Source organism: Ranitomeya variabilis, chromosome 7, assembly GCF_051348905.1.
Source record: "Ranitomeya variabilis isolate aRanVar5 chromosome 7, aRanVar5.hap1, whole genome shotgun sequence".
Lineage (NCBI taxonomy): Eukaryota > Metazoa > Chordata > Amphibia > Anura > Dendrobatidae > Ranitomeya > Ranitomeya variabilis.
Genome location: NC_135238.1, coordinates 84,753,664 through 84,777,086, shown reverse-complemented (window position 1 = coordinate 84,777,086; position 23,423 = coordinate 84,753,664). Strand labels below are relative to the sequence as shown.

Here is a 23,423-nt window from a genome sequence, read left to right as displayed (position 1 = left end):
CAGTCAACAGTATGCCTACCAGCATGCTAGAAAATGGACATCCGTCTCTCTTCCAGCCATGTCATAATTGTCTACTGGTAAAGGAATTACCAAACAGCACTTCCCTACCTTGATCTTTCTCAATTCTTACCAATGAAGACCACGCCTGTGAAGGTGAACAAGACCACAGGACTAAGGAAGATGACAAGGTAGCAATGTCTATAGAAGACATGATGTTCTTGGATATCATGGATAGTCAAATTGTCAAGGACAAGTCAAACAGTTGGGTCACACCATTACCATTTCGACCTTTGATATGACACCTACCCAACAACAGGGAACTGGTCTACAACTGATTCATCTCCCTCAGACACAAATTTCAGAAGTCACCTGAGATGAAGGAACATTTCTTTACCTTCATGGGGAAGATATTCCAGAACAACCAAGCAGATATTGCACCTGCACTTCTGCACTTAGAGGAGTGCTAGTACTTGCCCACCTTTGGAGTGTACCATCCTAAGAAGCCAGGGCAAATAAGAGTGGTATTCGACTCAAGCACCAAATGTGAAGACGTTTCATTGAATGATGTCCTACTGTCGGGCCCAGACCTGAATAACAGACTTCTAGAAGTACCACTCTGTTTCCGCAGAGATACGGTGGCATTTATTGCTGAAATACAACAGATGTTCCACTGTTTTCTCATCAAGGAGGAACACAGAAACTACTTGAGTTTCTTCTGGTACCATGACAATGACCCAGGCAAAGACATCACAGAGTACCGGATGAAAGTACACATCTTCGGGAACAGCCCTTCCCCAGCAGTCGCTATCTGCGGTCTCCAGCATTCCGCCAAAGAGGGCGAAGAAGAGTATGGGTCAGATATCAGATCCTTCGTTTCAAATGACTTCTATGTAGATGACTGTTTGAAGTCCACACCAACAAATGAGGCTGCAATAGTCTACTAAAAAGGGCTCAAGAAATGCTCTCTCAGTCTAACCCACGGTTACACAAGATTTCCTCCAACAGTAGAGTTTTGATGTAAGCCATTCCCTCTGAAGACTATTCCAGCGATCTAAAAGACTTAGACCTAAGCATCAACTTCCTTCCCATGCAACAGAGCCTTGGATTGCTTTGGGACCTGAAGACAGGTGCTTTCACCATTCAGATCTGCAAGGAAGAGAAACCCTTCACCCGCAGAGGAGTTTTTTCTTTCGTGAATAGTCTATATGACCCCCTGGGATTTGTAGCTCCGGTAACCATCCAAGGAAAAATGATGCTAAGGTGTTGTGAACTATACTTCTTGGCTCCCTCTTGTGGTCACTAGTGGTTTGGCACTTGGATTGTCTTTTCCCAGGTTGGTACTCACCTGGTTCGTTAGGCCTGGGGTGTTGCTATTTAAACTTCCTGGATTCTCAGTCCAGTGCCTGGCATCGTTGTAATCAGTTCATTTCTGTTTGCTCCTGTCTTCAGGTCCTGGTTCTTTGCAAGATAAGCTAAGTCCTGCTTTCTTATTTTCCCTGATAGGGTTAGTTAGTTCTCCGGCTGGCGCGAGACGTCTAGAATCAACGTAGGCACGTTCCCCGGCTACTGTTAGTTGTTTGTGCTAGGATCAGGTATATGGTCAGCCTAGTTACCACTTCCCTATGAGCTGGTATTTATGTTTGCAGACTTTGCTGTAATCTCTGAGATCCTCTGCCATTGGGATCATAACAGTATGCCAGGCCAAGTGAATAGTTAATGCATTGCAGAAGCGGGATTAAAAGAAAAGAAGTTCTGAGTTTTTTTTTTCTTCTCTTTCTTCCTTCCCCTTTTTCTCTGAGTGACTTGAAGCTTTGCTGCAGACATGAATGTTCAGACCTTGATTACTAGTGTGGATCAGCTTGCTGCACGAGTGCAGGGCATTCAGGATTTTGTTGTTAGCAGTCCTATGTCAGAGCCTAAGATACCTATTCCTGAGCTGTTCTCTGGAGATCGATTTAAATTTAGGAATTTTAGGAATAATTGTAAATTGTTTCTATCTTTGAAACCTCGTTCGTCTGGAGATTCAGCTCAGCAAGTTAAAATTGTTATCTCCTTCTTGCGTGGCGACCCTCAGGATTGGGCTTTCTCGTTGGCGCCAGGAGATCCGGCATTGGCGGATGTTGATGCGTTTTTTCTGGCGCTCGGATTGCTTTATGAGGAGCCTAATCTTGAAATTCAGGCAGAAAAAGCCCTACTGGCTATCTCTCAGGGCCAGGATGAAGCTGAAGTGTATTGCCAAAAATTTCGGAAATGGTCCATGCTTACTCAATGGAATGAATGTGCTCTGGCCGCAAATTTCAGAAATGGCCTTTCTGAAGCCATTAAGAATGTGATGGTGGGTTTCACAATTCCTACAAGTCTGAATGATTCTATGGCGCTGGCTATTCAGATTGATCGGCGGTTGTGGGAGCGCAAATCCGCTAATCCTCTGGCGGTGTTGTCTGAACAGACTCCTGTCTCAATGCAATGTGATAGAATCCTGACTAGAACCGAACGACAAAATCATAGACGTCAGAATGGGCTGTGTTTTTACTGTGGTGATTCTACACATGTTATATCAGCATGCTCTAAACGCCTAACCAAGGTTGTCAGTCCTGTCACCATTGGTAATTTGCAGCCTAAATTTATTTTGTCTGTGACTTTAATTTGCTCATTGTCTTCCTACCCTGTTATGGCGTTTGTGGATTCAGGTGCTGCCCTGAGTCTTATGGACTTGTCGTTTGCCAAGCGCTGTGGTTTTGTCCTGGAGCCTTTAAAAGTTCCTATTCCTCTCAGAGGAATTGATGCTACGCCATTGGCGGAAAATAAACCGCAGTATTGGACACAAGTGACCATGTGCATGACTCCTGAACATCGGGAGGTGATTCGTTTTCTTGTTCTGCATAAAATGAATGATTTGGTCGTTTTAGGTCTGCCATGGTTACAGACCCATAATCCAGTTTTGGATTGGAAGGCTATGTCTGTGTCGAGTTGGGGTTGTCAGGGAATTCATTGCGATTCTCCGCCGGTGTCTATTGCTTCTTCTACTCCTTCAGAAGTTCCTGAGTATTTGTGTGACTATCAGGTGGAATTCAGTGAGTCCAGGTCCAGTGCTCTTCCTCCTCATAGGGACTGTGACTGCGCTATAGATTTGATTCCTGGCAGTAAATTTCCTAAGGGACGATTATTTAATTTGTCTGTACCCGAGCATGCCGCGATGCGTTCTTATGTCAAGGAGTCTTTGGAGAAGGGGCATATTCGTCCATCCTCTTCCCCTCTTGGTGCGGGATTCTTTTTTGTGGCCAAGAAAGACGGGTCTTTGAGACCTTGTATAGACTATCGGCTTCTGAATAAAATCACTGTTAAGTTTCAGTATCCTTTGCCACTATTGTCAGACTTGTTTGCTCGGATTAAGGGTGCCAAGTGGTTCACCAAGATAGATCTTCGTGGTGCGTACAACCTTGTGCGCATTAGGCAGGGAGATGAATGGAAAACTGCATTTAATACGCCCGAAGGTCATTTTGAGTACTTGGTGATGCCCTTTGGGCTCTCTAATGCTCTTTCAGTGTTTCAGTCCTTTATGCATGATATCTTCCGGAAGTATCTAGATAAATTTATGATTGTTTATCTGGATGATATTCTGTTTTTTTCTGATGATTGGGATTCTCATGTAAAGCAGGTCAGGATGGTGTTTCAGGTTTTGCGTGATAATGCTTTGTTTGTGAAGGGCTCAAAGTGTCTCTTTGGAGTGCAGAAGGTTTCCTTTTTGGGTTTTATTTTCTCCCCTTCTGCTGTGGAGATGGACCCAGTCAAGGTCCGAGCTATTCATGATTGGACTCAACCTACGTCTGTTAAGAGTCTTCAGAAGTTCTTGGGGTTTGCTAATTTCTACCGTCGTTTTATCGCTAACTTTTCTAGCGTTGTTAAACCTTTGACGGATATGACCAAGAAAGGTTCTGATGTGGCTAATTGGGCTCCTGCAGCCGTGGAGGCCTTCCAGGAGCTGAAGCGCTGGTTTACTTCGGCGCCTGTTTTGTGCCAGCCTGATGTCGCACTTCCCTTTCAGGTTGAAGTGGATGCTTCTGAGATCGGTGCTGGGGCTGTTTTGTCGCAGAGAGGCTCTGGTTGCTCTGTGATGAGACCATGTGCTTTTTTCTCTAGGAAGTTTTCGCCTGCTGAGCGGAACTATGATGTTGGTAATCGGGAGTTGTTGGCTATGAAGTGGGCATTTGAGGAGTGGCGTCATTGGCTCGAGGGTGCTAAGCATCGTGTGGTGGTCTTGACTGATCACAAAAATCTGATGTATCTCGAGTCTGCTAAGCGCCTGAATCCTAGACAGGCTCGTTGGTCATTGTTTTTCTCTCGTTTTGACTTTGTGGTCTCGTACCTGCCTGGTTCGAAGAATGTTAAGGCTGATGCTCTTTCTAGGAGCTTTGTGCCTGACTCTCCTGGAGCCCCGGAGCCAGCTGGTATTCTTAAAGAGGGAGTAATCGTGTCGGCCATATCTCCTGATTTGCGACGTGTGTTGCAGAGATTTCAGGCTGGTAGACCTGAATCTTGTCCACCCGACAGACTGTTTGTTCCTGATAAGTGGACCAGCAGAGTTATTTCCGAGGTTCATTCCTCGGTGTTGGCAGGGCATCCGGGAATTTTTGGTACCCGAGATTTGGTGGCTAGGTCCTTTTGGTGACCTTCCTTGTCACGGGATGTGCGGTCATTTGTGCAGTCCTGTGGGACTTGTGCTCGGGCTAAGCCTTGTTGTTCTCGTGCTAGCGGGTTGCTTTTGCCCTTGCCCGTCCCGAAGAGGCCTTGGACACACATTTCCATGGATTTCATTTCTGATCTTCCAGTGTCTCAAGGAATGTCTGTCATCTGGGTGGTGTGTGATCGTTTTTCCAAGATGGTCCATTTGGTGCCCTTGCCTAAGTTGCCTTCCTCTTCCGATCTGGTTCCTTTGTTTTTTCAGAATGTGGTTCGTTTACACGGCATTCCTGAGAATATCGTGTCCGACAGAGGATCCCAGTTTGTGTCCAGATTCTGGCGATCTTTTTGTGCTAAAATGGGCATTGATTTGTCGTTTTCATCTGCCTTTCATCCTTAGACTAATGGCCAAACGGAGCGAACTAAACAGACACTGGAGGCTTATTTGAGATGTTTTGTTTCTGCGGACCAGGATGATTGGGTGACCTTCTTGCCATTGGCTGAGTTTGCCCTTAATAATCGGGCTAGTTCCGCTACTTTGGTTTCGCCATTCTTCTGCAACTCTGGTTTTCATCCTCGTTTCTCCTCGGGTCATGTTAAGTCTTCTGACTGTCCTGGGGTGGATTCCGTGGTGGATAGGTTGCAGCGGATTTGGAATCATGTGGTGGACAACTTGAAGTTGTCACAGGAGAAGGCTCAGCGTTTTGCCAACCGCCGCCGCGGTGTGGGTCCCCGACTTCGTGTTGGGGAATTGGTTTGGTTGTCTTCTCGGTATGTCCCTCTGAAGGTTTCCTCTCCTAAGTTTAAGCCTCGCTTTATTGGTCCTTATAAAATTTTGGAAGTTCTTAACCCGGTTTCTTTTCGTTTGGATCTTCCGGTGTCGTTTGCCATTCACAACGTGTTCCATAGGTCTTTGTTGCGGCGGTACGTTGTGCCTGTGGTTCCTGCTGTTGAGCCTCCTGCTCCGGTGTTGGTTGAGGGCGAGTTGGAGTACGTGGTGGAGAAGATCTTGGATTCTCGTCTCTCTAGACGGAGGCTTCAGTATTTGGTCAAATGGAAGGGCTATGGTCAGGAGGATAATTCCTGGGTGGTCGCCTCTGATGTTCATGCGGCCGATTTAGTTCGTGCCTTCCACGCTGCTCATCCTGATCGCCCTGGTGGTCTTGGTGAGGGTTCGGTGACCCCTCCTTAAAGGGGGGGGTACTGTTGTGAACTATACTTCTTGGCTCCCTCTTGTGGTCACTAGTGGTTTGGCACTTGGATTGTCTTTTCCCAGGTTGGTACTCACCTGGTTCGTTAGGCCTGGGGTGTTGCTATTTAAACTTCCTGGATTCTCAATCCAGTGCCTGGCATCGTTGTAATCAGTTCATTTCTGTTTGCTCCTGTCTTCAGGTCCTGGTTCTTTGCAAGATAAGCTAAGTCCTGCTTTCTTATTTTCCCTGATAGGGTTAGTTAGTTCTCCGGCTGGCGCGAGACGTCTAGAATCAACGTAGGCACGTTCCCCGGCTACTGTTAGTTGTTTGTGCTAGGATCAGGTATATGGTCAGCCTAGTTACCACTTCCCTATGAGCTGGTATTTATGTTTGCAAACTTTGCTGTAATCTCTGAGATCCTCTGCCATTGGGATAATAACAGTAAGGGACTTCACCCAAGACACATCTGATTGGGACGATCCACTTCCGGCAGAAAAGGCTGACCTGTGGGCAGAGTGGAGGAAGTCTCTCGAAGCCTTGACTGACCTTCGTGTGAAATGACTGTATGCTCATGTGCCATCCACAGAAGTCAAACAAAGGCTTTGTATCTTCTGTGATGCATCAGTCAAAGCGATCGCAGCAGTAGCATACCTCAAAACCATAAACGAGGATGAACAATGCCATATCGGGTTTGTGATGAGCCGTACTAAACTGGCACTACTCCGTGAACACACGATACCCAGATTGGAACTCTGTGCTGCTGTCCTCACAGTGGAATTAGTCAAGCTTATCTCAGATGGGATTAATCTGGAGATCAAAGATGCAGAGTTCTACACTGATAGCAAGGTGGTACTGGGATACATCTGCAACGAAATGCGACGCTTCTATATCTATGTCAGCAACCGGGTACTGAGGATAAGACAATCCACCTGCCCTAATCAGTGGCACTACGTGCCTACTCACCACAATCCTGCAGACCATGCAGCTAGATCCATTACACCAAGTCATCTTAAGGACACTACATGGTTCACAGGCCCTGTCTCCATGAACCGTTTGATGCCCCACATCAGCAGGCCTGATACATTCGAACTAGTGGATCCAGATACCGATGAAGAGCTCTGTCCTCAAGTGTCTGCTCTACATACAGTGATTTCAAGTCAACACCTTGAATTTCATCGGTTCATCAGGTTCTCAACCTGGAAGTCACTTGTTCCAGCAATCGCTTGTCTACTTTATGTAGCCCAGTCTTACAAGTCAGCACTATCTGCATGCCAGAAACCTTGTAAAGGTTGGCATCACTGCAAGCATGCGTTTACCGCTTCCAACTTAGAAAGAGCCAAGCTTACAATACTTTGTGTTGTACAAAAGGAAACCTACACCAGAGAAATGGACAACCTCAACAAGGGACAACCCGTTCCTGGAGATAGTGTGCTGAAGAAGCTCGATCCGATAGTCAACCAAGACGGGCTGCTGAGAGTGGGTGGCCGTCTTCAAGAAGCTGAGATGGAGGTTTCAGAGAAACATCCAGTAATAATTCCTGGACATCATCATGTCACAACCTTGCTCATTCAGCATCATCATGACTTAGTGAGACACCAAGGTTGTTTGTTTACCGAAGGGAATCTACAGGCGGCTGAACTATGGATATTCGGAGCAAAGAGAGGTGTGAGCAAACTTATCTTCAACTGTGTTATATGTCACAAACTCCGAGGCATGTTCCAAAATCCAAAGATGGCCAATCTGCCACCCGACAGACTTACTACTGAACCCCCCTTCACTAACGTCGGACTAGACGTATTCGGTACTTTGTATGTGGCTACACAACGCATTAGGAAGATCCATACTGAAGCAAAGTGTTGGGCAGTTCTATTCACCTGTCTGTCCATCAGAGCCATTCATATCGAAGTAATCAAATCTATGGATACTTCGAGTTTTATAAATGCACTTTGAAGCTTCATTGCAATCAGAGGCCCTGTGAGGCATATTCATTCGGACTGAGGTATGAATTTCATCAGAGAGGCAAGAGAACTCAAAATCCCTTCCAATTTAGAAATTGCTAATGTTGAAAGGTGCCTAGGTGAGCAAGGCTGTACCTGGACTTTCAATCTCCCACATGCTTCACACATGGGAGGTGCCTGGGGAAGAATGATAGGGATAACACGCAAAATACTAGACTCTATCCTCTTACAAGCGAACACCAGACTCAGACACGAGAGTTTAACTACGTTCTTGGCTGAGGTCTCAGCTATCATTAATGTCAGGCCACTGACATCACTTTCCAGCGATTCCAGAGACCCAACAGCCCTTACTCCTGCAATACTACTCACACAGAAAACCTGTGTCCCGAGAGCTCCACTCGGAGAATTTAATGACAAAGACCTCTACAGGAGACAATGGAGGCAAGTGCAAAGCGTGTCCAATGTCTTTTGGAACAGATGGAGAAGGCAGTATCTCTCCACACTGCAAATCAGGACAAAGAGGCAGAAAGACCGCCCAAACATCCAACCTGGTGATGTTGTTCACGTCAAAGACAGTGAGTCGCATCGAAACGAGTGGCCACTCGGCCTAGTCACCAAGCCCTTTCCCAGCAATGATGGGAAGGTGCGCAAAGTAGAGGTCAGAGTGTGCAAGCTTGGAGAGAACAAACTGTTCCTCAGGCCAGTTACTGAACTTGTATTGTTATTTTCCCCAAAAGAACTAAATAGTGACATCCGTTGATGCCAACCGCGGAGTGTTCTGCCCATTAATGTGCAGCAAGTTAATTCACAATGTAGTACCAGTTGTCAATATTAGAGGTCATTAGGTACACACTTATCCTGTTCCTGTATTCAGGAGCATTTTGCTTTAAGCCGGTGTTCGGACTAGAACCACTCCCCTGGTTTCCCAGGCAAAAGTAGCCATTTTCCCCTGGACCTTGAGTCAAATGTACTTACATGTGTGTGTTATGTTAGAACAGTTATGCAGCCACTGTGTAGCAGAGTGTGTAGTTAGGCATGTTGTGCTTTGTTTCATATTGCTGTTTCTCTGTATGCAGATAGATATTTGCCTGTATAAAGTAATACAATGCTGACAGCCTGAACTTGCCCTAAGATAGCCATGATAACTGTGTATCTGCCTTATGCTGTGTTAGCTCTGTAATCTCTGTTATTCATGTTATTGCATCCTGTAGCATGCTGTAATGTGCCAAGTACTGATGCACTGTTATTTCCTTTGCTGTTTTTACCTGATCATCCATTATATCGCATATCTCACAATATCATCTATTATTGTTGCTCATCATTCACCATCTCAATAAATATAGACTTAAGAACCTATACATTCCTTTTACTGAGGAAATGGATGAAGGTTTATCTGTATACTAGACTCCACACCTCATCATGTGTGGAGGAACGCAGAACAAGCTGTCATCAACAACAAAGGCTTTTGTATGAAGTATTAAATACATTTCAGCGTGTTCAAAATGTCCCCCCCCCCTGCCTCCCCTGTTTCTCTCCCCTTTTTTCCTTTATTTACAAAGTTAAAAAAAATACTAAAAAAGACAAAACATTTTCCCTTTGTCATTTGTCATTATTACACTTAAATTAATTTATGAACATCTATGGTTTTATTTCTTTGCCTGTGTGGATTGGATGTTTTTTACCGACATCTGGTGAGAATTTCATGTTAGTAGCATCTATTCTTTAGAAACATATTATATGCTTAATACTTATTTTGCCCACTATACATATGGTACTTACATCGATAAAAATGATCAAATCAATTTTATTCAAATTGAATTTGAGTCAAATTCTAAACTGTTTGCATTGTCTGTCTTATTGAAGATGTCTAACCTTTAGACAGTAAAAAGTTTCACTAGAGAGTCTAAAAGAGTGTCAAATTTATCAAAAGGGTCTCTTGCTGATTTATAAATCTGGTGCATTTTTACACAGTCTGATCTAAGTTTATATAATTTGTTAATTGGCTTACTTTAGTCTGCAAAGTATATTTATTATATTTACAATCTAGATTCCCTATCAGAATGTCTTTTGCGTGTGGGAAGAAACAGGAGAACCCAGAGGAAACCCACACAAACAAGAGACAAATATACAAACTTCTTGCAGATGTTGTCCTGGGTGGGATTTGAACAACTGAGCCACTGTGCTGCCTTTACAATAGTGGTACAATGGTGCAAATTCTGTATAGTTTTAGCACTTCGTATTGTGTTTTAGAATTTGTTTAAAACACATAATAATTATGGAGTAGAGCATAAAAAAACATTTTTTTCCTTAACTTAGGCCAAATGCATCATGCATATAGTCTAATCAATTAACCCAGTGTGCATTGGTGTGCTGAAGAAAAGGGTACCCGATAGATGAAAGAGGATATTTTGAAATTTAAAGTTGTAAAATTTTCAAAATTTTGCCCAAAATTCAATTTTCTGCAATTAAATTTGCGCCAATGTCAATACTGCAAAGTCTTTGGATACCCAGAAAATTCATGCATAACACTCTGCATTAAAGTTGCAAGAAGTTCATTCAATAAACATTACCTTCTGGGTGAATGATACTTATGTAGATTTTCATTTATCCTCTTCCATCTTATAATGTTATCTACATTATTATTATGCCTTGCTGATGGTGTTATTATTATTTTTCCTTGTTTACTGGATTTGGTAGCCCGTTTATAACTGCAGTACTTGTGATACCTTTTACCAGGATGGCTGGGCTTATGGTTGTGTTCTTTTGTCAGTAGCACTGAGTACTTAGTTCATACCCTTAATTTGTGATATTTTATACCCACTGTGTTTTGGTCTATCTGTGTGCATATTTGTCTTTAACTTTCAACATCATTTCAATAAAGTAATCTATTTGTCACATTTGTATATATGACATCTAAAGTTTAAAATACACCACCAAGAAATTAGGACCTTTGCTGTGGTAGAGAGGTCTTCCATGCATCAAAATTCCATTGAAAATATAGTTTGATTTTTAAATTGGCATAAAAACAAATTAAAAGTTTCAGCCATAAAGGTCTTTTTGCAATTCAATATTGACTAAAAAAAACACTTTGTCTATTTTGCCTCTTATGTTGGCTACAAGATTCCAATTGCCAAGTAGAATTTTGGTGATTATGCTCCCCTGGTGATTATGTACTTTGCTGGAGACCCTTCCAATGTACTATGGTTGTCTATAGTGCAAGACTACCTGTAGGCTATACAGCATATCTCAAAGGCACACTAAATTACAGGTGCCAGAGTATCATAATTGGAGGTAGACTTTAAAGGGGGCAAATTCAGTTTAATGCAAAGGACGCCACAATCTCGAAATACAGAATTGTTTGTGCTTAGCCAACATAACAAGTGCAGTAATGTATATTCAGTAAATCTTTCCAATAAATCTTAGTAAATAACAAATATTTAACAAGTGCATGCTGTCACCCAACTAAAGCTTTAAGATAATGTATTCAGGAGAGACGTATGTTGAAATGTTAAAGAATCTTCCTTTAATGACATATTGATTTTGCTGTATCTGAAATCTTCTTGATGTTAAGCACCGTGTCAGTCAGTCAATCACTCCGACTTAGGCTAAGAATAAAAATATAGTAAGTGACAAACAACAATGAATAAAATGTTATAGTAGCTACTCAGTATATATTCAATCTGAACGTAAGCCTATAATGAGCCATAACATTAAGTCATGTTTAATGCCCATTACACATTTATTATGTGCCTGCTACTTAAATGGTGATTTGTGTAGACTGATCCCTAGGGTATGAGCAATTTTAACTCTTTTCATGCATACAGTTAATTTGACAGTTTAATTTCTAGAGGAATGAGTTGTCAGAGAACGACTTCATAGTACATCATGGTTGAGAGTGCTATATTTAATTTGATGTATGACAACCTGTATGGATCATGGTAGAAATACTGATATTGTGTGACAGTCAATAAATTTAGGGCACATCCATTCATCAGATACAACATTCGTTTACTGAATAAACAGGTTTATTCAGGTGAACCAATAAGATGCCATCAACTACTTTCTTGTTTTAGCTCTGAGGCTGTCAAATTTGAAGACATGATGCTGCGATAACATGTTAAAGTGGAAAACACAACAACCAGTTTATGTTTTTATGGTTGTAAAAGAGCTGAATTAAAAAGGAATATTATATTTTTTTAAATTAAAGTGTAACTGTCAATTTATTAAAGGATTTTATGTATTTTAGGCAGTGAATTATATTTTTGATCAGTGGGGGGTCATGAGATCTCTCACCGATTGGTCAAAACACTGATCTGATGCCTGCAGCTTTTGCATGAGCAACACACACACAGGCTCAATAGCTAGCCTATGGGTCTGTACAGACCGTTGTGAGAGTGAATGTACAGATCCATAGACTCACTAATAAATCTATATATCGTCTATATATCGTCCACTTTTATAAAATGACAGTGGCCCAACCTTAGAAGTTGTTTTCCTCCTTTCCATCTTTCCTTAACCCCTTCATGACCCAGCCTATTTTGGCCTTAATGACCTGGCCGTTTTTTGCAACTCTGACCAGTGTCCCTTTATGAGGTAATAACTCAGGAACGCTTCAACGGATCCTAGTGATTCTGAGATTGTTTTTTCGTGACATATTGGGCTTCATGTTAGTTGTAAATTTAGTTCGATAATTTCTGAGTTTATTTGTGAAAAAAATGGAAATTTGGCGAAAATTTTGAAAATTTCACAATTTTCACATTTTGAATTTTTATTCTGTTAAACCAGAGAGTTATGTGACACAAAATAGTTAATAAATAACATTTCCCACATGTCTACTTTACATCAGCACAATTTTGGAAACAATTTTTTTTTTTGCTAGGAAGTTATAAGGGTTAAAATTTGACCAGTGATTTCTCATTTTTACAACAAAATTTACAAAACCATTTTTTTAGGGACCACCTCACATTTGAAGTCAGTTTGAGGGTTCTATATGGCTGAAAATACCCAAAAGTGACACCATTCTAAAAACTGCACTCCTCAAGGTGCTCAAAACCACATTCAAGAAGTTTATTAACCCTTCAGGTGTTTCACAGCAGCAGAAGCAACATGGAAGTAAAAAATGAACATTTAACTTTTTAGTCACAAAAATGATCTTTTAGCAACAATTTTTTTTATTTTCCCAAGGGTAAAAGGAGAAACTGGACCACGAACATTGTTGTCCAATTTGTCCTGAGTACGCTGATACCTCATATGTGGGGGTAAACCACTGTTTGGGCGCACGGCAGGGCTCGGAAGAGAAGGAGCGCCATTTGACTTTTTGAATGAAAAATTGGCTCCAATCTTTAGCGGACCCCATGTTGCGTTTGGAGAGCCCCTGTGTGCCTAAACATTGGAGCTCCCCCACAAGTGACCCCATTTTGGAAACTAGACCCCCCAAGGAACTAATCTAGAAGCATGGTGAGCACTTTAAACCCCCAGGTGCTTCACAAATTGATCCGTAAAAATGAAAAAGTACTTTTTTTTCACAAAAAAATTATTTTAGCCTCAATTTTTTCATTTTCACAAGGGCAACAGGATAGAATGGATCCTAAAATTTGTTGGACAATTTCTCCTGAGTACACCGATACCTCACATGTGGGGGTAAACCACTGTTTGTGCACATGGTAAGGCTCGGAAGGGAAGGAGCGCCATTTGACTTTTTGAATGAAAAATTATCTCCATCGCTAGCGGACGCCATGTCACGTTTGGAGAGCCCCTGTGTGCCTAAACATTGGAGCTCCCCCACAAGTGACCCCATTTTGGAAACTAGACCCCCCAAGGAACTTATCTAGAAGCATAGTGAGCACTTTAAACCCTCAGGTGCTTCACAAATTGATCCGTAAAAATGAAAAAGTACTTTTTTTTCACACAAAATATATTTAGCCTCAATTTTTTTGTTTTCACATGGGCAACAGGATAAAATGGATCCTAAATTTGTTGGGCTATTTCTCCTGAGTACGCTGATACCTCATATGTGGGGGTAAACCACTGTTTGGGTGCACAGCAAGGCTCGGAAGGGAAGGCGCGCCATTTGACTTTTTGAATGGAAAATTAGCTCCAATCGTTAGCGGACACCATGTCGCGTTTGGAGAGCCCCTGTGTGCCTAAACATTGGAGCTCCCCTACAAGTGACCCCATTTTGGAAACTAGACCCCCCAAGGAACTTATCTAGATGCATAGTAAGCACTTAAAACCCCCAGGTGCTTCACAGAAGTTTATAACGCAGAGCCGTGAAAATAAAAAATAATTTTTCTTTCCTCAAAAATGATTTTTAGCCTGGAATTTTTTATTTTCCCAAGGGTAATAGGAAAAATTGGACCACAAATGTTGTTGTCCAGTTTGTCCTGAGTACGATGATACCCCATATGTGGGGGTAAACCACTGTTTGGGCGCACGGCAGGGCTCGGAAGGGAAGGCATGCCATTTGGCTTTTTGAATGGAAAATTAGCTCCAATCATTAGCGGACACCATGTCGCGTTTGGAGAGCCCCTGTCTGCCTAAACATTGGAGCTTCCCCACAAGTGACCCCATTTTGGAAACTAGACCTCCCAAGGAACTAATCTAGATGTGTGGTGAGCACTTTGAACCCCCAAGTGCTTCACAGAAGTTTATAACGCAGAGCCATGAAAATAAAAAATAATTTTTCTTTTCTCAAAAATGATATTTAGCCCACAATTTTTTATTTTCCCAAGGGTAACAGGAGAAATTGGACCCCAAAAGTTGTTGTACAGTTTCTCCTGAGTACGCTGATACCCCATATGTTGGGGTAAACCACTGTTTGGGCACATGCCGGGGCTCGGAAGGGAAGTAGTGACGTTTTGAAATGCAGACTTTGATGGAATGCTCTGCGCACGTCACGTTGCGTTTGCAGAGCCCCTGATGTGCCTAAACAGTAGGAACTCCCCACAAGTGACCCCATTTTGGAAACTAGACCCCCAAGGGAACTTATCTAGATGTGTGGTGAGCACTTTGAACCCCCAAGTGCTTCACAGAAGTTTATAACGCAGAGCCGTGAAAATAATAAATATGTTTTCTTTCCTCAAAAAAGATGTTTTAGCAAGCAATTTTTTATTTTCACAAGGGTAACAGGAGAAATTGGACCCCAATATTTGTTGCCCAGTTTGTTGTGAGTACGCTGATACCCCATATGTGGGGGTAAACCACTGTTTGGGCGCACGTCAGGGCTCGGAAGGGAAGTAGTGACATTTGAAATGCAGACTTTGATGGAATGGTCTGCAGGCGTCACGTTGCATTTGCAGAGCCCCTGATGTGCCTAATCAGTAGAAACACCCCACAACTGACCCCATTTTGGAAACTAGACCCCCCAAGGAACTTATCTAGATGTGTGGTGAGCACTTTCAACCCTCAAGTGCTTCACAGAAGTTTATAACGCAGAGCCATGAAAATAAAAAATAATTTTTCTTTCCTCAAAAATTGTTTTAGCAAGTAATTTTTTATTTTTGCAAGGGTAACAGGAGAAATTAGACCCCAATAGTTGTTGCCCAGTTTGACCTGAGCACGTTGGTACCCCATATGTGGGGGTAAACCACTGTTTGTGCGCACGTCGGGGCTTGGAAGGGAGGGAGCACCATTTGACTTTTTGAACGCAAGATTGGCTGGAATCAATGGTGGCGCCATGTTGCGTTTGGAGACCCCTGATGTGCCTAAACAGTGGAAACCCCTCAATTCTAACTTCAACACTAACCCAAACACACCCCTAACCCTAATCCCAACTGTAGCCATAACCCTAATCACAACCCTAACCCCAACACACCCCTAACCACAACCCTAACCCCAACACACCCGTAACCCTAGTCCCAACCCTAACCCTAATCCCAACCCTAACCCTAATCCCAACCCTAACCACAAATGTAACCCCAACACACCCCTAACCCTATCCGTAACCCTAACCACAAGCCTAATCTTAGCCCTATTTCCAACCCTAGCCCTAATTCCAACCCTAACTCTAATTCCAACCCTAACCCTTAGGCTATGTGCCCACGTTGCGGATTCGTGTGAGATTTTTCCGCACAATTTTTGAAAAATCCGCAGGTAAAAGGCACTGCGTTGTACCTGCGGATTTACAGCGGATTTCCAGTGTTTTTTGTGTGGATTTCACCTGCGGATTCCTATTGAGGAACAGGTGTAAAACGCTGCGGAATCCGCACAAAATTGACTTGCTGCAGAAAATACAACGCAGCGTTTCCGCACGGTATGTTCCGCACCATGGGCACAGTGGATTTGGTTTTCCATAGGTGTTCATGGTACTGTAAACCTGATGGAATACTGTTACGAATTCGCAGCGGCCAATCCGCTGCGGATCCGCAGCCAAATCCGCACTGTGTGCACATGCCCTACCCCTAACCCTAACCGTAACCCTACCCCTAACCCTAGTTCTAACCCTAGTTCTAACCCTAACCCTAGTGGAAAAAGAAAAAAAATTTTTTTTTTTTTATTATTGTCCCTACCTATGGGGGTGATAAAGGGGGGGTCATTTACTATTTTTTTTATTTTGATCACTGTGATAGGTTATATCTCAGTGATCAAAATATACCTGGAACGAATCTGCTGGCCGGCAGATTCGGCGGGCGCACTGCGCATGCGCCCGCCATTTTGGAAGATGGCGGCGCCCATGGAGAAGACGGACGGACACCGGGAGGCCCGGTACGTATGATGGCAGGGATCTGAGCATGGGGGGTGGATCAGAGGACGGGAGGGGTGGCATCGAAGCATGGGGGAGCGGGCAGGAGGACGGGGGAGCACCGGACGGAGGACCGGGGAGAGAACAGTGGTGGTGGGGGGGTACATAAGTGTTTCCAGCCATGGCCAATGATATTGCAGCATCGGCCATGGCTGGATTGTAATATTTCACCAGTTTTTTAGGTGAAATATTACAAATCGCTCTGATTGGCAGTTTCACTTTCAACAGCCAATCAGAGCGATCGTAGCCACGGGGGGGGGGGGGTGAAGCCACCCCCCCTGGGCTGAAGTACCACTCCCCCTGTCCCTGCAGATCGGGTGAAATTGGAGTTAACCCTTTCACCCGATCTGCAGGGACGCGATCATTCCATGACGCCACATAGGCATCATGGGTCGGATTGGCACAGGTTTTCATGACGTCTACATGGCGTCATGGGTCGGGAAGGGGTTAATTTCATGTAATTTTATGTGGACTGAAGAATCAAACATTTTGTATGCCTTATTTTATTGGTGTAATATCCAGCATTGAAGAACCAGCCTGGAATCACTTAAGTAATATGTTGGAAAACTGCATTATTAGCATTCCCCCAATAATGCTACATACTCTAGATTCCCAGATGCCCTATTTATGAACAGAAAGAATTCAGTTGATAAAATAGACTGGATGTGAGTGTTAACCCTGCTGTTCTGTTAGGTCAAAAATGACCGTTTTTGAAATTCTATAATGTTATAAAAATTCAGCGTGTGATTCTGAGACTTGAGGCTCCCTGACTTTTCGTCATTAGGGGGGTACTCTCTGTGGGAATTTTTTTTTTTTTTAATTTTTGTTTACTTTATTTGGTACAATTTTTTTTACACTTGTACTGTTCGGTCAAAAATGACCGATAGGCCTTTATTCAGCTCTCCAGACAATTTTTGACAAAAATAAAGGTGCTATCACCTCATTTTGAACTATATATTGCATCTACTACTATTTATAAAAAAATAAACAAGTTATCCTCATGAGCACCATGCACCATGATGCAAAAATAAGTGAGAGAGATGACAGAAAGCCAGACATGATTCTTCACTATAACGCCACTAAAGGTTCTGTTGACACATTAGACCAGCTTGTAGGCACGTATACATGTAAAAGAAAAACAAATAGGTGGCCTATGATTCTCTTTTACAACCTGATCGATGTATCTGCCTATAATGCCTTTGTATTGTGGCGGGAAATAAACCCCAAATGGCAAGAAAAAAAATTACACAAACGACGGCTTTTTATTGAGGAATTGGGGAAGTCTCTCACTAATCCATATGTAAAAACACGGCCACGAAATCCAAGAAATGAGAGTGCAGAAAAAGTGGCCCGACAAATTCGAGAGCATGGTGGAGACGGCGAGCCAACAGCTTCGACCACCACTGATACTGAAACGGCTTCCACCATCGCAACCAGCTGCAAGCGAAAAAGATGCTCATTCTGTCCAACGTCCAGTAACCATAAATCTAATATTATGTGTTGCAAATGTGCAAAATACTTGTGCAAGCGTCATGTAAATTATACATGTGATCAATGCAAGTAATACATTGATCGCATTTATCATTTGTTTTTGACAAAAAACCTTTTTTTTTTAAAAAAGTTTGTATATAGTTTAGAATAAAGAAAAGTTTTTATGTGCAATATGAAGCAAATATTGCAAAAAATGTTAATTTATTTGATTCAAAAAATAAAAGTTTTTGATTTAATTTTTCATCTGATTATTGAAAACCATGTTCACATACAGTAAAACAATGCAACAGGTAATCAAATAACACTTGAATTAGGTACAAATCACAACTTTGTTAGGTCCGGTCAAAAATGACCGGGAACAGTATAAGTGTATAAAAAACAACGTTTTTTGCCATTTTATAGAGAAAAAAGCTTTTTTTTTTTTTTTTTGCCTTTGAAAAAAGTATATCTACATAATGTTTGATATTATTACTTATAGTTAACATTTAGATCAAGATTTTTTTTTTATCTGCAAAAATAATCAATTTTTACAAAAATCGAAAAAATACCATGTTCCCTTTTGAATATAAAAAAAATATAAAACAAGCTTTGCATTTATTTTTTTTTCTGGTATTTGAACAACCATCTTCACAAGCAATATAATAGTGCAAAAACTGTTTAAAAAAACCACTTAGATTAGCTAAAAATGATTATTTTATAAGGACGGTCAAAAATGACCGGGAACAGTACAAGTGTATGTGAAATCTAAACAGAACAGCAGGGTTAAAGTAGTAATAACATTTACATTTGCAAAGTAATAATAACATATACATAACACTTATTCTTTAAACAGTATCCGTCACTTCTATTTTTATTTCATAAATCAATAGAACATTTGAAACTAAACAACTTTGGAATAAATCTTATCAGAGAAACCCGCTTTTTCTCCACCAGGACTGAAAATTCTCAAGTCATGGGTGAAGTCTGTGTTCAATGGAGATGGATTTTTTACATTACCCAAGTAGAATAGTCTCAGTAGCAACTGTCATCTCTTATCTCAGCAATCTATAAAAATGCCATCGCTGATTACAGATTTTAGCCATGAATGGAGAACTTTGAATGATCAGTCTAGGAGTAGAAAGAAGCAGATTTCTCTGATAATAAAGTGTTCAAAGTTTAATATTTATTGATTGCTTAATAAATCAAAAGTACTCAATGGATTTATTAAATAAAAATTAAAACTACTCTTTCAAGAGCACTATTCTAACTGCTATTGATAAAATTTCACAACAATGTGTAAACAATAATTGTGACCTTTATGAACATGAGAAAAAAAATCCAAACCCTAAAGGCCACCATATACATTAGTCTGATGTGTACAGATGCCTCCAGACTCTCCCCCAATAGATGATTTTGGGGAAGAGAATAATATACCGTGATGGAATTCCAACAATTGATCCTTTTGTTCTCTGGGAGATAGTTACTCTCAGAGAAGTCTAGATGTGGCTCTGTCATAGAGAACATTAGAGCACTTGGGGAAGCTAACTGTTGGTCAAACAATTGTTTGGCTGACAGCTATCTTCTGTGTTTGGTGGACTATACGCCACGGACTCTTTGGCTTGCACATGTCTGTGGACTGTATCTAGTATTATAAGCTTGGCCTTATTTATGGCTGACCTTCAACTAAGTGCTAATATCCTACAATCAGGAGTCTAAAGGACTGGTTCCTCACTAATAACATATTAACACTTAGTCAATAACTATTAGGTTGGAATCTTGAGCATCATTAATCAGTGCTGAAAGTGTCAGGGGCGATAAGAAAAAAACACTGTGATAAGGACAGTCATAACACCCAATTGTCTATTTAGTTATACATTTCAAAAATTAGCAAAGTTCTAAACAAATCTTCCAGAATTGTTATATTATAGGGAATATAATTATCTAAGGAAACAGACATGTCAAGACGGACGACTGGCCCTTTTTAAAAGAATAACATGTACTAATGTTTTCAGTTTTCACTGTCCAGTGTCCACATGTCTTCTTTCTGCAGCTTACACATTATTTGCTTTTGGCAAATTTAAGACAGGAGTAAACTGTGCAACACTAAAAGTGCCACTGGGGATAAGTTGCAAGATGGGATATGACTAAAATAAAAGAGACGTTACAAAGCATCCCGGTGCAGTGGGGAAGTTTGTCAAGTGAAGTATAAAATTCAGTCAACTAGAAACAATAGAAAGGTATATTACTCAGAAAATGTTCCCTGTCATCATAGGTTTGTAGCTACTCAGCAGTGAACATTGATGAGGCTTGCTTGGTTGAACACTGCATAATGGATTAGACAGAAAATAAAGGATATGGATTAATGTATATAAACGCTAAGAAAACCATTAATATTTTACAGCAGTTGGCCTGTCTTATTCTTTGGCTTCTTGGTAGTCAGAGATACAATATGCTTTTATGACCTTATTAATCATTTTTGGTTTGTTTTTTCTTAACACAAATATTAATCAAACTAGTATTACAAGAATATTACCATATTTTCTGGAACATCAAGTAATTGAAACAACATAAAATCACATCTTAATGTCTTATAAAACATAGTTTATTCATGATATTGCTTTAACACAAGAGTGAAAGAAGCATGCATTGCATTTCTTGCTTAGATTTGTGATGGATGAAGTCATAAGCCAAAAAGGCTTATCAAGAAATCCAGATACATTCAAGTATATACACTATAATAGTATTTATATTTTAGGGAGGCGTATTAAAATAAAAATGCAGATAAGGCAACAAATGCAGCACTGGTTCTCCTAAATGTTAGTTAGGTAACTTATACGTTTGTAAAAGCTTAAAATTAAATGTTTTCTTTCATATGCAAATAAATGTAGCAAATTCATTTTAGGGAGACACTTTTTATAAATGAAATAAATTTGTTACGTTTGTTTCCTTCTACTTTAATGTACAACCGTTTGATCGGAAAACATTTTCTTTATCTATAAAACTTTTCTTTTTTTTCTTGGTGCACTATGTATGGACTAAAATATAATTTTTGTGTACTGCAAAAATGTAATTATAACATCAAGTATGTAATTAGGCGATTGGCTCTAATTAAAATACAGGTTCTGCAAATTTGTGGTAGTTGTTCTACTCTTTTACTTATTTATTTGAATTGCTTATGCAGAACCATCATATTCCACATCACTCTACAAATAGCGCTGTACAGACTCTCTTATTGGATATTATACATGCAAGCCATTGGTTTTATGTAGAGAGTATTGAACCAACACAGTGTGGATCAAATTTGAGTAGAATGTCCTAAAACCTGCATACCCTGTTAAATTCTACCAATGTGGCAGTTGATTATTTTGAAAATCACCCTAAAATGGGCATTGTCATTTTACACTGAAGCAGATTTTTGTCACAGACTGCTGTCTTACCTTCTCCAACATTTCTCTCCCTCTATAATCCCCAATTTCACTCTTGTTTATTCCCAATTATCATTATATTTTTTCCAAAGACTTGAATTATTATTATTATTTATTATTATAGTGCGATTTATTCCATGGCACTTTACATGTGAGGAGGGGTATACATAATAAAAAAGTACAGTAATTGTAGACAATACCACTCACGACTAGTACAGGAGGAGAGAGGACCCTGCCCACGAGGGCTCACAATCTACAAGGGATGGGTGAGGATACAGTAGGTGAGGATAGAGCTGGTTGTGCAGCGGATTGGTGAAGCGGTGGTTACTGTAGGATGTAGGTTTGTCAGAGGAGGTAGGTGCTCCAAGCTGACATTTTTATTGATACCATGATGTGTTAGGCGCCAGGATTCTCCCTCAGCAAAGGGTAGATCCCAAGCCTTGCCTGCATCTACGGTATTCCATTCTGCTTTGACTGCTGCAGGTGCTGCTCGTATCAACCTAATCTCATGTGTGAGTGTACTATGCAACTCTGTGCTCAGGTTTGGCTGATAGCCGTTAGAATTCCGGCACCTCCAGAGAGGAGTTTGTTCGCATGGATTTAGGGCTGGCGTATAGCCACTAGAATTCCGGCACTTTCAGAGAGGAGTTGTTTGAATGCTGTTACTGACTGTCTGACCACTGTTGCTACCTGCAGGGATCGTGTCTAGTATCATATATTTTGCTGCTGTGTGTGAGTGCCACGGCTCTATTGCTGAGCATCTGCTTTGTTGCTTTGTGTGAGTGACACAGCTCTATTGCAGAACATCAGCTTCGATATTATGTGCAAGTGACACTACTTCATGTGCTGCTCACTGAGTGACTTTTAACTCATTGTGAGCAAGCAATCGCTCACTACATTCCATTGTTCACATTAGATGCAGTTTTACATCTCTGCACAGTGGACCCCGGGTCGCAATTGCACTTCCTCATTAAATCTATTTAGTGCAATCCGCCAAACCTAACACCATGTTGGTGTAAATACGGTCTTTTGATCACCTGTTTTTGCATATTATTGCAATGTAGCGGTGGCCAAAAAAAACATAATTCTGGCATTTTGACTTTTTTTCTCATTACGACATTTAGCGATCAGGTTAATTCTTTTTTTATATTGATAGATTGTGTGATTTTGAATGCGGCGATACCAAATATGCGTATATTGGATTTCACAGTTTTGAACGTGCCCTAAAAATGCATTTCTTCAGATTGGCCTACCGTCTCAATGCTTTAACCTCACTATCCCTGTGTTGCCCGTTCAAGATTCTTACCATAAACAGATTCCTTGCATCATGTTCTCACATGCTTTATGCAGTTAATAGCCCTCTGTGTCTGTACTGCTACATGTTTAGGCTGATAACCGATTAATGCAGCTCTACATGAACACCCGAGCCTTACACTATGGCTGGTCCGAACAACTAAACCAATTGTTACCATCCACCTCTCGTGTCTCCCCTTTTTCCTCATAGATTGTAAGCTTGCGAGCAGGGCCCTCACTCCGCTTGGTATCTGTTTTGATCTATTTGTTTATTTTAATGCTGTAATGTCTATTGTATGTACAAGTCCCCTCTAAAATGTGAAGTGCTGCAGAATAGGTCGGCGCTATAGAAATAACATTAATATTATTATTATTATCTTTCATATTTAGTTAATTTCTCAGACACCACATACTGTACAAAAATTCTTTGACCACAGTTTCATCTCTCCCTTTCCTCTCTCTCCTTCTCTTTTCCTTTATTGGCTTAGTACAGAGTCACAGCTAATGTCTAAAGACGCTATTTAGGTCCACATTTATTTATAAAACCTAATTTCTCAAACCTCTTATTATTTATTTTACTTGTCAGTGTTTTTTTATTGTTGATATGATGCGCTTTAAGCATTTGAATTAGGATAATGTTAGATTGATAGCTTGATAGATATTC

General features: G+C 41.0%; 1 protein-coding gene across 2 annotated transcripts in view; it reads left to right on the top strand.

Moving 5' to 3' along the window:
* The window catches only part of TMEFF2 (transmembrane protein with EGF like and two follistatin like domains 2), a 1,006,851-nt gene that overhangs the window by 981,784 nt on the left and 1,644 nt on the right, over positions 1-23,423 (top strand). The gene's annotated exons all lie outside the window — the stretch shown is intronic.